This window comes from Podarcis raffonei, chromosome 8, assembly GCF_027172205.1.
Source record: "Podarcis raffonei isolate rPodRaf1 chromosome 8, rPodRaf1.pri, whole genome shotgun sequence".
Classification (NCBI taxonomy): Eukaryota; Metazoa; Chordata; class Lepidosauria; order Squamata; family Lacertidae; genus Podarcis; species Podarcis raffonei.
Window position 1 is genome coordinate 9,925,649 of NC_070609.1, and position 14,618 is coordinate 9,940,266.

General features: G+C 49.8%; 1 protein-coding gene and 1 non-coding gene across 3 annotated transcripts in view; both read right to left on the reverse strand.

The window, feature by feature from the left end:
* Positions 1 to 14,618, reverse strand: part of NECTIN2 (nectin cell adhesion molecule 2) — a 95,018-nt gene that overhangs the window by 11,595 nt on the left and 68,805 nt on the right. The gene's annotated exons all lie outside the window — the stretch shown is intronic.
* On the reverse strand, positions 9,079 to 9,206 carry LOC128420449 (U6atac minor spliceosomal RNA). The gene has a single exon (XR_008332051.1). It is a non-coding gene; the product is annotated as a U6atac minor spliceosomal RNA (small nuclear RNA).

The following is a 14,618-nucleotide window of genomic DNA, read 5'->3' on the forward strand; positions in this document are numbered from 1 at the left end:
GTCTCTCTCTCTCTCTCTCTCTCTCTCTCTCTCTCTCTCTCTCTCTGTGTGTGTGTGTGTGTGTGTAGAGGTGCATGGGAAGTTTCTGGGTTACTGAAAAAAAATAAAGAATCAGGTCCAGTGGTTAAGCTAAGGTCACTGACCTTTTTGGCCAGTAGGCGCGTTTACGATTTCAAGAGAGTGTTCAAACAACCCTTTGAGTTGTTCTCCCACCCGTCCAACCGCACATGCGTACACAAACACACTTGGCTTTTCTACACAGTCTGGGTAAAAAGCATACCCTCCAACTTTTCTCTGATGAAAATAGGGGTGTCCATGCCTGTGGCGCTGTGGGTTAAACCACAGAGCCTAGGGCTTGCCGATCAGAAGGTTGGCGGTTCGAATCCCTGCAACGGGGTGAGCTCCCGTTGCTCAGTCCCTGCTCCTGCCAACCTAGCAGTTTGAAAGCACGTCAAGTGCAAGTAGATAAATAGATACCACTCCAGTGGGAAGGTAAACGGCATTTCCGTGCACTGCTCTGGTTCACCAGAAGCGGCTTAGTCATGCTGGCCACATGACCCGGAAGCTGTACGCCGGCTCCCTCGGCCAATAAAGCAAGATGAGCGCCACAACCCCAGAGTCGGCCACGACTGGACCTAATGGTCACGGGTCCCTTTACCCTTTACCTTTATGCCTGAAAGCATGGACAGTCACTGCCAGTCAGGGCAGGCAATACAGACCGAGATGGGTAAAAAAAGTAAAGGACCCCTGGACGGTTAAGTCCATTCAAAGGTGACTATGGGGTTGCGGCGCTTATCTCGCTTTCAGGCCAAGGGAGCCGGCGTTTGTCCACAGACAGCTTTTCCGGGTCATGTTGCCAGCATGACTAAACCGCTTCTGGCGCAATGGGACACTGTGATGGAAGCCAGAGCACACGGAAACGCCGTTTACCTTCCTGCTGCAGTGGTACCTATTTATCTACTTGCACTGGCATGCTTTCAGACTGCTAGGTTGGAAGGAGCTGGGACAGAGCAACGGGAGCTCACCCCATCTTGGAGATTCGAACCACCGACCTTCCGATCAGCAAGTCCAAGAGGCTCTGTGGTTTAGACCGCAGCACCACCCACTCTGAGATGGGGCATTGGCCTGACTCACCATAGGTTATGTTCTTACGTGTTGGGTCTCTGCGACCGCACCTTTTTACTGGCCTGCCAGGAAGAAATGAAGCAAATGAAGGCATGTGTGTTTGTGTGTGCTTGCATCACTTTTCCTTGCCAGGCAAAGCGCCCACTGCTCAATTTCCGCCTGCTTAAGAAGGCGACAACCCCTGTCGTTCGTCACTGCCATCAGACGCTCTGGGGCTTTTCATGGCACAGGGCATTCCGGCTCTGCCCATCACATGCCAGAAGCTTGTGCAAGGCCCATCAGGAAAGGAAAGGAAGCAAAACACACATACACACCCTCAACCCACAGAGAAAGTGTGCTCTTGTCCCCTCCCTTGCAGTGGAAACTCCATCAGGACTAGAACCCTTGTCCTGGCTACCTGGGGCTCAATTTTTATGTATGTTTCTCTCCTTCTGGTTCAGACTTCGTGCATTCTTTCACTGGGCAGCCTTGCACAAAATCGGCGTCGGCTCCCTTGGGCATTATGATAATAACTACTACTTCACAGAACTGTTAGAATAATGTACATGGGGATAATGAGGCAACGCATGAGGAGCACTTTTAAATGAAATTAGTCGACAGCAGGCTTAAAAAAAAAGCCCTGACCCATCTTGCTGCTGTGCCTTTAATAGCATCCCAAAGTGCAGAAACCTGAAAGCAAAGCTTTTCATGGCAGGACGATCAGCACAATCACTTCAAAAGCCAGCAGATCAAGTGGCACTCACAGGCGCAGGAGCAGAGGCAAGGGGGAAAAGTTGGCAATCTTCAGCACTAATTAAAGGAGGGGTGAGGAACCTTAGGTGTATTGGTGAAATATGGCCCTCCAAACCTCTCTGCTTGGCTGTCAAAATACAGTGGTACCTCAGGTTAAGAACGTAATTCGTTCCGGAGGTCTGTTCTTAACCTGAAACTGTTCTTAACCTGAGGTACCACTTTAGCTAATGGGGCCTCCCGCTGCTGCTGCCACGCGATTTCTGTTCTCATCCTGAAGCAAAGTTCTTAACCCGAGGTACTATTTCTGGGTTAGCGGAGTCTGTAACCTGAAGCGTCTGTAACCCGAGGTACCACTGTACTCCCTAGGCCAGGCATGTCCAAAGTTCGTTTTGGGTGCCTAATCCGGCCCCCGTGGCAGTATATGTCCTGGAGTAAAATGCTAAAAAAAACCACAACAACCTTGGTCGGCCTGCATGTTCACTTCATCAAATCTGGCCCTCTTTGAAAAAAGTTTGGGCATCCCCAGGCCAAACTCCACAGGGCCCTGACCCACATTTCCCTCCAGTGCTTTTGTCTGCTTGGGATATATAGAATCACAGAATCGTAGCATTGTAGAGTTGGAAGGGACCGAGGGTCATCTAGTCCAACCTCTTGCAATGCTGGAATGTGCAGCTATCCCATGCAGGGATCGAAGCTGCAACCTTGGCGTTATTAGCGCCATGCTCTAACCAACTGAGCTATACAGGTATCTTTAAAGGTAAAGGGACCCCTGACCATTAGGTCCAGTCGTGGCCGACTCTGGGGTTGCGGCACTCATCTCGCTTTATTGGACAAGGGAGCCGGCGTACAGCTTCCAGGTCATGTGGCCAGCATGACTAAGCCGCTTCTGGCGAACCAGAGCAGCACACAGAAACATCGTTCACCTTCCCGCTGGAGCGGTACCTAGTTATCTACTTGCATTTTGATGTGCTTTCAAACTGCTAGGTTGGCAGGAGCAGGGACCGAGCAACGGGAGCTCACCCCGTCGCGGGGATTCGAACCGCCGACCTTCTGATTGGCAAGTCCTAGGCTCTGTGGTTTAACCCACAGCGCCACCCGGTATCTTTGGATGGTGATAAATACGCTTCATTGCCTGGGTGGAGAGAGGAATGCACTGTTGCATGCAGACACCTCTTGTCTTCAGGTCAAGACTCTTCTATCTGGCTTCCTTCAGAAGGAAGGGTAGGATATAAATGGACAAAATAGCAATGATAACCTGTTGCTCCACCCAGTTTTGCTCTTCTGGAATGTGGCCCCCAGGAGGCTAACATGGCTCTCAGGCAGAAAAGGCTTCCCCACCCTTGATACTGTATATTATTGTTGTTATTATATATTTATTTCTACCCCGCCATTTTCCCTGCCAGGAACACAAGGCAGCTTGCAGATTTAAAAAAAATCTCATTCCTTCTAGACCTGGGCTGGGGAACCTTTGCCCTTCCAGGCCCTGCTGGACTCCAACTCCCATCAGCTCCAACCAACAGCTGAGGCTTATGGGAGTTGTAGTTCTGCAACAGCTGGAGAGTCGCAGGCTTCTCTGCCCCCGCCGTCCCAGATCCAGGGCAACTGCGGCCAACTCCTTCCTTCCCAGCCAAGGCCATCTGTCACCTTCCCTTCGTGTCGGGAGGAAAAGCACCAGCGGTGCGAGATTGAGAGGTGAAAGGCAGACCTCCGCGTGCCATCTTTTGGCTGCCAGCTTGGCGTGTTCATCCACTAACTGATCCCCTCCTCGGCTCTCCTGGGACGACCCATAATTACCCACAGCCCCATCCATTATGCATGGGCCAGCTTGGAGCAAGTGCCGGCGCGTGGATTTCTCTCGTGGCGGCTCGAAATTACTATTTTCAAGCAGAGGAGCAGGTTTCCAAAGGAATCCTTTCGACGCCGGCCCTGCTGGCAAGGAGCAGGGCGCAGCCAAGGATGCCCAAATCCAGGAGGGGAAGGAGAGAATGTACAACTTCCTGGCACGGGTACAAAGAGGAGGAAGCGAGGCTGCAAGATCTGGGTTGCCCTCCCTCCCTCGGAGCAGGCTTGGTCAACCTGGCGCCCTGCTGGTGTTTTGGAGGGCAGCTTCGAAACATCTGGGGGGCACTGGGTTCGCCATGGCTGTGTTTTAAGAGCGTGGGGAGGAAGCGAGAAAACGGAGGAGAGAGAAGACGTGGGAAGATGGTGAAAAGGAGGAAATGTTTTCTCTTACTCGGGGAGGCTTAAAGGATTAGACTGTTCCGAGCTTAGAAATGCCTATGACTGCGGGGGAATATGACAGCCACACATCCGGAATATGAAATCAGAGGATCACAAAAAGCAGGGAGAGAGAGAAGATGCAATTTGATCAAGCCCACTCATCCACTCCCACCCAGCCGAAAGAATCTGTCACAGACGTCTTGGCCACAGCCCGGCTGTGCAGTGAAAACAACAACAACAACAATTTATTATTTACACCCTGTCCATCTGGCTGGGTTTCCCCAGCCACTCTGGGCGGCTTCCAACAAAATATTAAAAATACAATAAGACATCAGACATTAAAAACTTCCCCAAACAGGGCTGCCTTCAGATGTCTTCTAAAAGTCAGATACAGTGGTACCTCTGGTTGCGAACAGGATCTGTTCCAGACCCCCGTTCGCAACATGAGCAGAACGCAACCCGCGTCTGCGGGTCGCAATTCACCGCTCCTGCGCATGCGCGTGATGTCATTTTGAGTGTCTGCGCATGCACGAGCGGCGAAACCCTGAAATAACCCTTTCCAGTACAGTGGTACCTCAGGTTACAGACACTTCAGGTTACAGACGCTTCAGGTTACAGACTCCGTTAACCCAGAAATAGTACCTCGGGTTAAGAACTTTGCTTCAGGATGAGAACAAAAATCGTGCGGCGGCAACAGGAGGCCCCATTAGATAAGTGGTACCTCAGGTTAACAACACTTTCAGGTTAAGAACGGACCTCCAGAACGAATTAAGTTCTTAATCCGAGGTACTTCTGGGTTGCCGCAGGATGCAACCTGAAAAGACATAACCTGAACTGAACGTAACAAGAGGTATAACTGTAGTTGTTTATTTCCTTGACATCTGACGGGAGGGCGTTCCACAGGGCGGGCGCCACCACCGAGAAGGCCCTCTGCCTGGTTCCCTGTAGCCTCACTTCTCGCAGTGAGGGAACCGCCAGAAGGCCCTCGGTACTGATTTCAGTGAACGATGGTGGTTCACTGAACGATGGGGGTGAAGACACTCCTTCAGAGAGCAGGGCTGAGGTTTTCAAGGAACCACGAGGAACCTGGCCTGGGGTCCCCTAAAATGTGTCCAATCGATGAAAGGCAGGTGGAGAGGAGCCTTGCACTGTCTCTGCCCAGCCAGGCCAGAGATGGTCCGTCTTCTGTTGCTGGCAGAACATGAGGCCTGGAAGTCATATCTCCACAGTAACTTGGAATATGAACAGCAGCAGAAAATTGGTAATATTTGAAATAGATATTTGAAATTAGAAGAATTCTGATTTATTAGAATGCAGTATATAAATGGGATTGGATGGGATCAGGAACAGCAGGAAAAGGCAGGAAGATAAAAAGAAATGTCTAAGAAATTTGGAATCTGGAATTCATATGTAAAGATTAAGTTTAATGGGGGAAATTGACTTGCAAAAATAAATTTAAAAGATGGTATGTCCACAGGAAGTGCCCACAAGTGAAACTATCACCTGCCCTGACCAATGTGTAAGAGTGAAATTTTGGTGAACAACTGTGCAGTCATTTTTTAACCCTTTCTCCTCATTATCGCACATCATTTTTCAGAGAGCACCCCGCCTATCTGACTGGCATCGCAAGGCACTATTAAAACAGGAAGAGCTGCATTGGTTGCACAAGCTGTCACTCTTGCGGCAGGCATGGCATGCTATTTCACCATCGTTTTCTGCCGGGCGATTCCCCTCGGTGTCCCAGTCTGAAAAATGGGTCTGTGTTGCAGTGCTTGGTCACACATAACCCTGGGACACTGGGCGTACCCAAGTCATGCTGAGCACCTGTCAGGTATGAATCTGATGCCTGTGGGAAACCTGCTAGCAGGACAACTCTTTCCACCCTGCGGTTTCCAGTAACTGCTTCCAGCTGTGGAGGCAGAGCATGGCTAGCAGCCACTGATGGTCTTATCCTGCACAAATTTGTCCAGGCCTCCTTTAAAACTACCCAAGTTGGTGGTCATCACAGCTTCCTGTGGCAGAGAGTTCCACAGGTTTCACTATGTGCCGCATGAAGGAGGACTTCCTTTTATCCGTCTGATATCTTCCACTGAACATCCACGAGTTCTAGCATAATGAGAGAGGGAGAAAAACTGTTCCCCAATGCCTGGCATACTTTAATAGCCTTCTCTCATGCCACCCAACAACAATTTTTATTATTTATACCCTACCCTTCTTACTTGCCTTTTCTCTAAACCAAAAAGTCCCTGTCCTCATACAAGAGTTGCTCTACAGCAGGGTTTCCCAAACTTGGGCCTCTAGCTGTTCTCGGACTACAATTCCCATCATCCATGGCCACTGGTCCTGCTAGCTAGGGATGATGGGAGTTGTAGTCCAAAAACAGCTAGAGAGCCAAAGTTTGGGAAACACTGCTTTATGATATTCAGAGGCAAAGTGAATACAGTAGTACCTCAGGTTACAAACACCTCGGGTTACAAACTCTGCTAACCCAGAAGTAGTACCTCGGGTGAAGAACTTTACCTCAGGATGAGAACAGAAATCACGCGGCAGCGGGAGGCCCCATTAGCTAAAGTGGTACCTCAGGTTAAGAACAGTTTCAGGTTAAGAACGGACCTCCGGAACGAATTAAGTTCATAACCAGAAGTACTACTGTACTTAAAACTGATAATTTGTCAGCTTTTCTGGGGAATCTTTGGTGTGGTGGAAGGGTTACAGAATGAGATAAAGATCTCCAGATCTTCCTAGCGATTCAAGTAGCTGTCTCTGTTTGTGGACACCAGCTGGGCACGGATGCCAACCATTTTCACTACCCTGGGAGTGAGCAGTGAGGTTCAGGGCTTTTATATATCTCCTATTGCATTGCAGGACGAAGTTTTGGGCAGCCAGTTCTTTCCAGGACAGATCCTTGGTAAGCTGCGGTTCAGACAGTCTTGCGGCGGAGCCGAAAGCAGGAGAGAAGGCCCTAGTTTTACCAGCCAAGCAGGTACCGCTGGGGAGGATCATACCCCTTATCAGATATTGATATATACAAACAGAGGAAACAGATGCTGAAACTGTTCCAATGGCACAGTCAGAAGGACCTGTCTGGGGAGCTTGCTCATTATGCGATGATGCAGGTCAGAGGCAAGGGAAAGGATGAGTGAGTCAGGGCTGAGTTGTGATTTTGAAAGGGTCACCCAGGAGGGGCCAGGGAGGCTGGCCTGCATGAGAGTGAAACTTAGCCATTCAAGGAAGGAGAGTGGTTTTGAGAGAAGAGATGTGGGAGGGAGAACGCAGGCGATTTTTCTTTCTAGCTGAGCACGGGAGGTTTCAAATTCCAGAGGGATGACGGCACATCTGAGCCACTCGGTTCCCGCTTGTGCCCCCACCACCACCCCGCCCACAAAGACCCGGGCATCAGCCCACACCTCACAAAAGCCTGTTGGAAGAGTCACCCTCCCGCTCTCACTCTCTCCCTGCCCCCACTTTCTCCCAGGCTCTCTCATGCTCCAAAGAACTGGGAACAAAAGTTTTATCTTATCTCTGTTCCACCCGCCCCCATGCAAAGTCCAGTTTCGCTCTCACCCGCCCCTGCTCACTGCAGAGAAAGCCTAGTCTCATGTGCCCATCCCGATTGAAGGCCACGGTTTAGCCTCAGTGACCGGTGCCTTAGGGCAGCCACGTCTAACAGGTAGATCGTGATCTACTGGTAGATCACTGGACGTCTGTGGTAGATCACTAAAAGGTAAAGGTAAAGGGACCCCTGACCGTTAGGTCCAGTCGTGGCCGACTCTGGGCTTGCGGCGCTCATCTCGCTTTATTGGCCGAGGGAGCCGGCGTACAGCTTCCGGGTCATGTGGCCAGCATGACTAAGCCGCTTCTGGCGAACCAGAGCAGCGCACGGAAACGCCGTTTATCTTCCCGCCGGAGTGGTGCCTATATATCTACTTGCACTTTGACGTGCTTTGGAACTTCTAGGTTGGCAGGAGCAGGGACCGAGCAATGAGAGCTCACCCCGTCTCGGGGATTCTGCCGACCTTCTGATTGGCAAGTCCTAGGCTGTGTGGTTTAACCACCCGCACCTGCTTGATAGATCACTAGCTCCCCCAAAAAAGCTCAACAACTTCGACCTGAAGCCCCCCCAAACCGGGGCTTTCCTCCTCCCTGAAACAAGCTCAACAACTTTGACCCGAACCCCCAAAAAGGGGGTAGATCACTGCCAGTTTTTAACTCTGTAAGCAGATCACAGTCTCTTGGGAGTTGGCCACCCCTGCCTTCGGGGAAGCCCAGAGAGACCTGGCACCAGGAATCACAGGCGTGAGTCTGTTCCGCCACGGTTAATTAAATTGCAGGGTGGATAAGCACCACCTTTTCGAATCTGCATGCCAGTTTTGTTTTGCTTTCCCTGCCCCCGCCCCCCCAGTAGGATCCCTGTGTCGTTGGCCGCTGCACAAGTGGAAATTCAACAGGGAAGGTTTTTGCAGCCCCACAGGTGTAGCACTGCAGGAGAGTGCCCCCACACCATAGATTTCTGGCGGCTGAGGGGTTGTTAAGGCCACCTGCCCAACGCATGGCATTGCTCTTAGTGGTGGCCTGTTCAGGAGAAAAGCGCAGGGGCCACGGGGAAGGGATGTGGCAGAGATCTCCCAGTGCGGATGGTGTCAAGAAGAGAGGAGAAGCTAGAGCAGTGGTTCTCAAAGGGTGCGGCATTCCACGCTGGGGTGGGCCGGAGAGGATGGCAAGTGTGGCGGGGAGATTCAAGGACAATCAAGGGAATAGTTCTGTGAGTGATTCCTGTTCTTACACAGCTGCTTTGTTTTATACTTTCTGCACGTCCCATGATCATATTATGAAGCAGTTGTGTTCTGTGTTCTCATTCAAGCACTGGAATCACAGAATTGTAGAGTTGGAAGGGGCCACAAGGAACCGGAATCTTTCAAGCAACACGGGTCTCGAACCCACAACCCTGGGATTACATGTCTCATGCTCAACCAGCTGAGCTATCCAGCTTGTGGGGAGGGGAAATAAACTTGGCTAGATGCCACAAAGTAAGTGGTAACGCCTTAACCATATGCGTGTTGTACAGGTCACTAGTACCTCTTCCATCCATATCAAGGGGAGAGGTAACCTTCGCACTTTTCTTTTTATTTTCCAATGCATTCCTTACCAATAAAATTTTGGGGGGAGTGGAGTGAGCAAATTTTCATTCCGAAAGTGTGGCCCAGAGGAAAAACAGTCTGAGAACCCCTGAGCTAGAGCCTAAGACGAGTGGTGCAGGATCAGGCCAACGGCCCATCTGGTGCAGAATCCTGTTCTCCCAGCAGCCAGCCAGATATCCGTGGGAAGCACACAAGAGGACCCGGGCGTAAGAGCTCCTGCGGTTTCCAGAAACTGGCATTCAGGAGCAAACTGAGTCTGACCACCACAGAGGCAGAGCGCAGCAATAGTGGTTAGCAGCCACTGACAGCATTAACCCTTGTGAATTTGTCCAAGACCCTTTTAAAGGCCTCAGAGTTGACCATCACTGCCACCTGGGGGAGCAAACTCCACCGCTGCTCTATGTAAACAGCCCCGCTGGCCTGCCTCTGTTTTCCCAGCTCTCCTTATTATGGTTTGCAAGCTCGTTTCCACTGGCATAAACCAAAAAGAAGAAAAGAAAAAGAGGTGGGGGAAAGGCAAGAACACAACCCGAACAGCGGAGCTAGCCAGCTGGGCTGACCTGCTGTTTGGGTCACCGGCCGCACCCTTTCTGGGTACACTTTGCTCTTTAAATAAAACCCCTCTCAGCCGCATTTCCTTAACAGGAAGGGCTCCCTGAGTATCAACCCCACCCTTGGGAATCTCTCCGCTGGTGTTTACATGAAACTAGACAAAAGAGGAGACTCAGCCGCACTTTCAGTCTCAGAGGAGCGAGTTCGTCTGACTTCCCCAGAGTCGGTGCCGGCATCCATAGCAGGTTGGCTGAAGGGCGCCGGAGTAGCATAATAGCTCAAGGGAAACCTGAATTTTGAGAGCAGGGAAGGCGAGGTTTAAAAGCCTTTGCCTGGCCTCGGGAAAGGCACTTTTGAAAGCCTCAGGCTGCTCACTTGCAATATGGTAATACGTACCGTACCGCCCTGCCCCACAAGCTACTGTAAGGAGGACTGAGACAATATATATGTATACCGTTTCTCTCATTATCATTCTGCATTCCTCCTCCTCCTTGACTGAAGTCCTGTGCCTGTAATAGCTGTGCTACAAGCCAGGAGTGGGGCAGAGGTAAGAATAATAGAATCAGAGAATTGTAGAGTTGGAAGGGACCCCAAGGGTCATCTAGTCCAACCCCCTGCGATGCAGGAATATGCCGCTGTCCCATGCGGGGATCAAACCTGCAACCTTGGCATTATCAGCATCATGCCCTAAGTAACTGAGCTATCCTGCGTTTTCTCCATCAGATACCTGCAGGAAACCTGGAAACAGGACCCGGGCACAAGAGGGCTTTCCTCTCCTGCTGTGTCCAGCCTCTGGTACAGTGGTACCTCGGGTTAAGTACTTAATTCGTTCCGGAGGTCCGTTCTTAACCTGAAACTGTTCTTAACCTGGAGCACCACTTTAGCTAATGGGGCCTCCTGCTGCCGCCGCGCCGCTGGAGCCCAATTTCTGTTCTTATCCTGAAGCAAAGTTCTTAACCTGAAGCACTATTTCTGGGTTAGCGGAGTGTGTAACATGAAGCGTATGTAACCCAAGGTACCACTGTACTCAGAAATATATCTATGCAGAGCAGGAGACAACACTGACATCACACATAGCAGGATTTATCGATGGAACAAGCTGCAAAGGATCTTGATCTGAAGCCAAGGCATCCATGGAAACTTTTCTGCGAAATATACAACCTGCGGCCTTCTGGATGTTGCCGCAGATAAGGTTTCCATCACCCTAAACCTTCAGCCACGCTGGCTGCGGGTGACGGGAGCCGACAGCCAACAACATCTCAAAGGTCAGCTACCCCGGTGTGGAATAGGAGGATATGCTAACTGGCCAGAAAAATAATAACTGCCTAGGCCACAGCAGTGTTCAGAAAACGAGTGAAGCTTTTTACAAGAAGGAGATAAAGCATTGGCACTGCTTATGGCTTCATGCAGGGATGTGGGTAGTGCTGTGGGTTAAACCACAGAGCCTAGGGCTTGCCGATCAGAAGGTCGGCGGTTCGAATCCCCGCAACGGGGTGAGCTCCTGTTGCTCAGTCCCTGCTCCTGCCAACCTAGCAGTCTGAAAGCACGTCAAAGTGCAAGTAGATAAATAGGTACTGATCTGGCGGGAAGGTAAACGGTGTTTCCGTGCGCTGCTCTGGTTCACCAGAAGCAGCTTAGTCATGCTGGCCACATGACCCGGAAGCTGTACGCCGGCTCCCTCGGCCAGTAAAGCGAGATGAGCGCCGCAACCCCAGAGTCGGTCAGGACTGGACCTAATGGTTCCAGGGGTTCGCGTATGCTGCGAAAGTTGGCAATGCTAGGTGTTCATCTTCCCTCCTCTGCTGGTGACTTTTCTCAATACAGTGGTACCTCGGGTTAAGAACTTAATTCGTTATGGAGGTCTGTTCTTAACTTGAAACTGTTCTTAACCCGAGGTACCACTTTAGCTAATGGGGCCTCCTGCTGCCGCCGCACCGCCACTGCACGATTTCTGTTCTCATCCTGAAGCAAAGTTCTTAACCCAAGATACTATTTCTGGGTTAGCGGAGTGTGTAACCTGAAGCATATGTAACATGAAGTGTCTGTAACCTAAGGTACCACTGTACTGCTGTTCCCAGCCAGGAGGGAACAAAGGTTGGGAACAGAAACTCTGCCAAGACTGGGAGACCCCAACCCAAAGGAACCTTACCTATCCTCCAGCTGAGTTTTATCGCAATGGGAGAAGAAGCAATTATGTCGCTGATCATCTCTGACTGCTAGCTCTGCTGGCTTGGGTGTTGATGGGAGCCCAGCAGCACCCAAAGAGCCACTGGATTTCCATCCCCTGTTTTAGAGACTGTGGAAAGAGGCTACCACAAACTTTAACACTATTATTGTTATTGTTATTGTTATTGTTATTTGGACACTAGTCCCAGAACCTATTTTAGATTCTGATGCACGGCCCCCTCAGGCCTGATTTGTGCAGCAATAAAACCGATAGCACATTTGCAAAGCTAAGCAGGGTCTGGTTTCAAATTGGATGGGGGACTGTGTGTTCCTGCATTGCAGGGAGTTGGCCCTCATGACCCCTTCCAACTCGACAATTCTATGAAAGGCCTAACCGCATTTTAAAAAAATCTTAACTCCGCACTCGCAGCCTGCTTCATGGGCGTGTCTCTGAGCATGTGCAGAGAGCCTTTCTACCAAGTAACCACCTGCTAGGTTCTGGGCTTCTAGGTACCTCTCATTCTTACAGATGAAACACTGGTTCCAGCATGTTTCATTTCGTAACCAAAGCCTGACCACCAACTCCTCTTGTGTCAACTGAGCCCTTTGTTTGTACATTCTTCTCAGGTGAAGAAAGTAAAACTTTAACTTCAAGCTGTCCTTTCTGCCACTCGCACAAATGTTCTGTCACTTATCTCTCCATGCCAGAAAACATTCAACGCAGCTGAATGTTGTAATATTCAGAAGAGACAAAGTACTTTTTTCACACAGTGCATAGTTGGGCTGTGGAACTCACCCCCACTGTCTGATAACATGGGTGTTTTTCAAAAAAGGGTTTGTCAAATCTGTGGGGGCTAAAGGCTCTCAATAGCTACCACCGAAGTTTACTGTCACCGACTGGAATTAATGGCAGGGGAGCTGGCCCTGTTTCTTTTAACGTGCAGGTGAAATCTGCACCCAGCTGTGGGGTATTCAGTCCAAAAAAAAGACAAGCAGCCCAGACATACAACGGGTCAGTTTCAGTTCCCTGTGTGGAATTTTTCCTACAATATCTGATAAGTTGCCAGGTTCTGTGACCGCACAAGGTTAATTATACCCTGCTATCTTGAGTCGTCTATTAATATCCCAAAACACAGCTATAAGGAAAACTGCCTGATTTCTCGTAAGAGGGCTGAGCATTAACAGTGAATCGGAGCTGTACAAAGTTAGGCACGCCCTCAAATTTCAATGGGTGTACTCAGAACATTATAGGGACGCGGGTGGCGCTGTGGGCAAAACCTCAGTGCTGTGATAGGAATTTTATGGTCTTAGATATATGGCAATGTTCATAACCGCACATACATAGATCAACACAGGAAGGCCAACCTGGAACCATTTTGATTCCTAAACTGACCAAATGTTTTCTCTGCAAGGTCAAACTGGAAAAGTCTCCCCATTGTCTCTTTCCTCACAAATCCTGTCTTAAGGACACATTTAAGATATGAATAAGGTGTGAGCCTGTGACCTGGCCCAGGAAATAAGTATTTTACCACTACAAAAGAATGGCCAGGCTCCCCAGGAAATCCAATCAAGTAACCTGCCAGACAGGAGATAAATAAGGACAAGAGAAACACAACATTTAAATTTCTGTGATGTAGGTGGGATGTATCTGAGGGGTGGTCTTAGGTTACACCCCTTCTGTGATGTATGCATAATGTTTCTGGGGGTGGTCTTGATCTACAGGATGGGAATTTCAAAAAGTCTTTATAAGCCCTTGCACAGCAATTTTGGGGGTCCTCTTCCTCTCCTGCGTGTGAGGGGAGTACCCTGTTGCAACAGATCAATAAAGATCAAGCTTATTGGCTGCTTTGCTTCTCAATATTCTCTGGTTGACCTCTGTTATTTTCTCCTACCAATAGGGAACCTATGTAAGGACTCTAAATGGGCTCTTGGATACCCCATAAGGGAAAAGGGCATATTTTTATTTACAACAGTGCCTAGGACTTGCCGATCGTATGGTCGGCGGTTCAAATCCCCGTGGTGGGGTGAGCTCCAGTCTTTCGGTCCCAGCTCCTGCCCACCTAGCAGTTCGAAAGCACCCCTAAGTGCAAGTAGATAAATAGGTACCGCTTTATAGCGGGAAGGTAAACGGCGTTTCCATGTGCGGCGCTGGTGCTGGCTCGCCAGAGCAGCTTCGTCACGCTGGCCACGTGACCCGGAAGTGTCTTCGGACAGCGCTGGCCCCCGGCCTCTTAAGTGAGATGGGCGCACAACCCTATAGTCGGACACAACTGGCCCGTACGGGCAGGGGTACCTTTACCTTTACTTTTCCAGGTACATCTACTAGTATAAATTAAGCAACTTTAACTGACACTCCCACCTGGATTTTAGGAACTGTAACCTAGCAAGTGTGCAGCAAATTCTTCATTGAAGGCAGAGGCTGTGGAAACTGAGGTCCACTCACTCTTTTGTTTTGGATTATTATTTATATTGGTTTTTATACTTTCGAGGCAAAAAATCCCCACAAAGCGGCTTACAATATAGCTAAAGCTAGTCTGATTACAAATTTAAACACAGCTAAAATTTGATTTTTAACAAAACAAACCCAAACAATCCCACAAGTCTCTTTCAGCTCAATGATTAAGGCTTTTGGTAAACAAACGGACATGTTAGACAAGTTTAGGAGAGGTGGAATCCTGATTTACA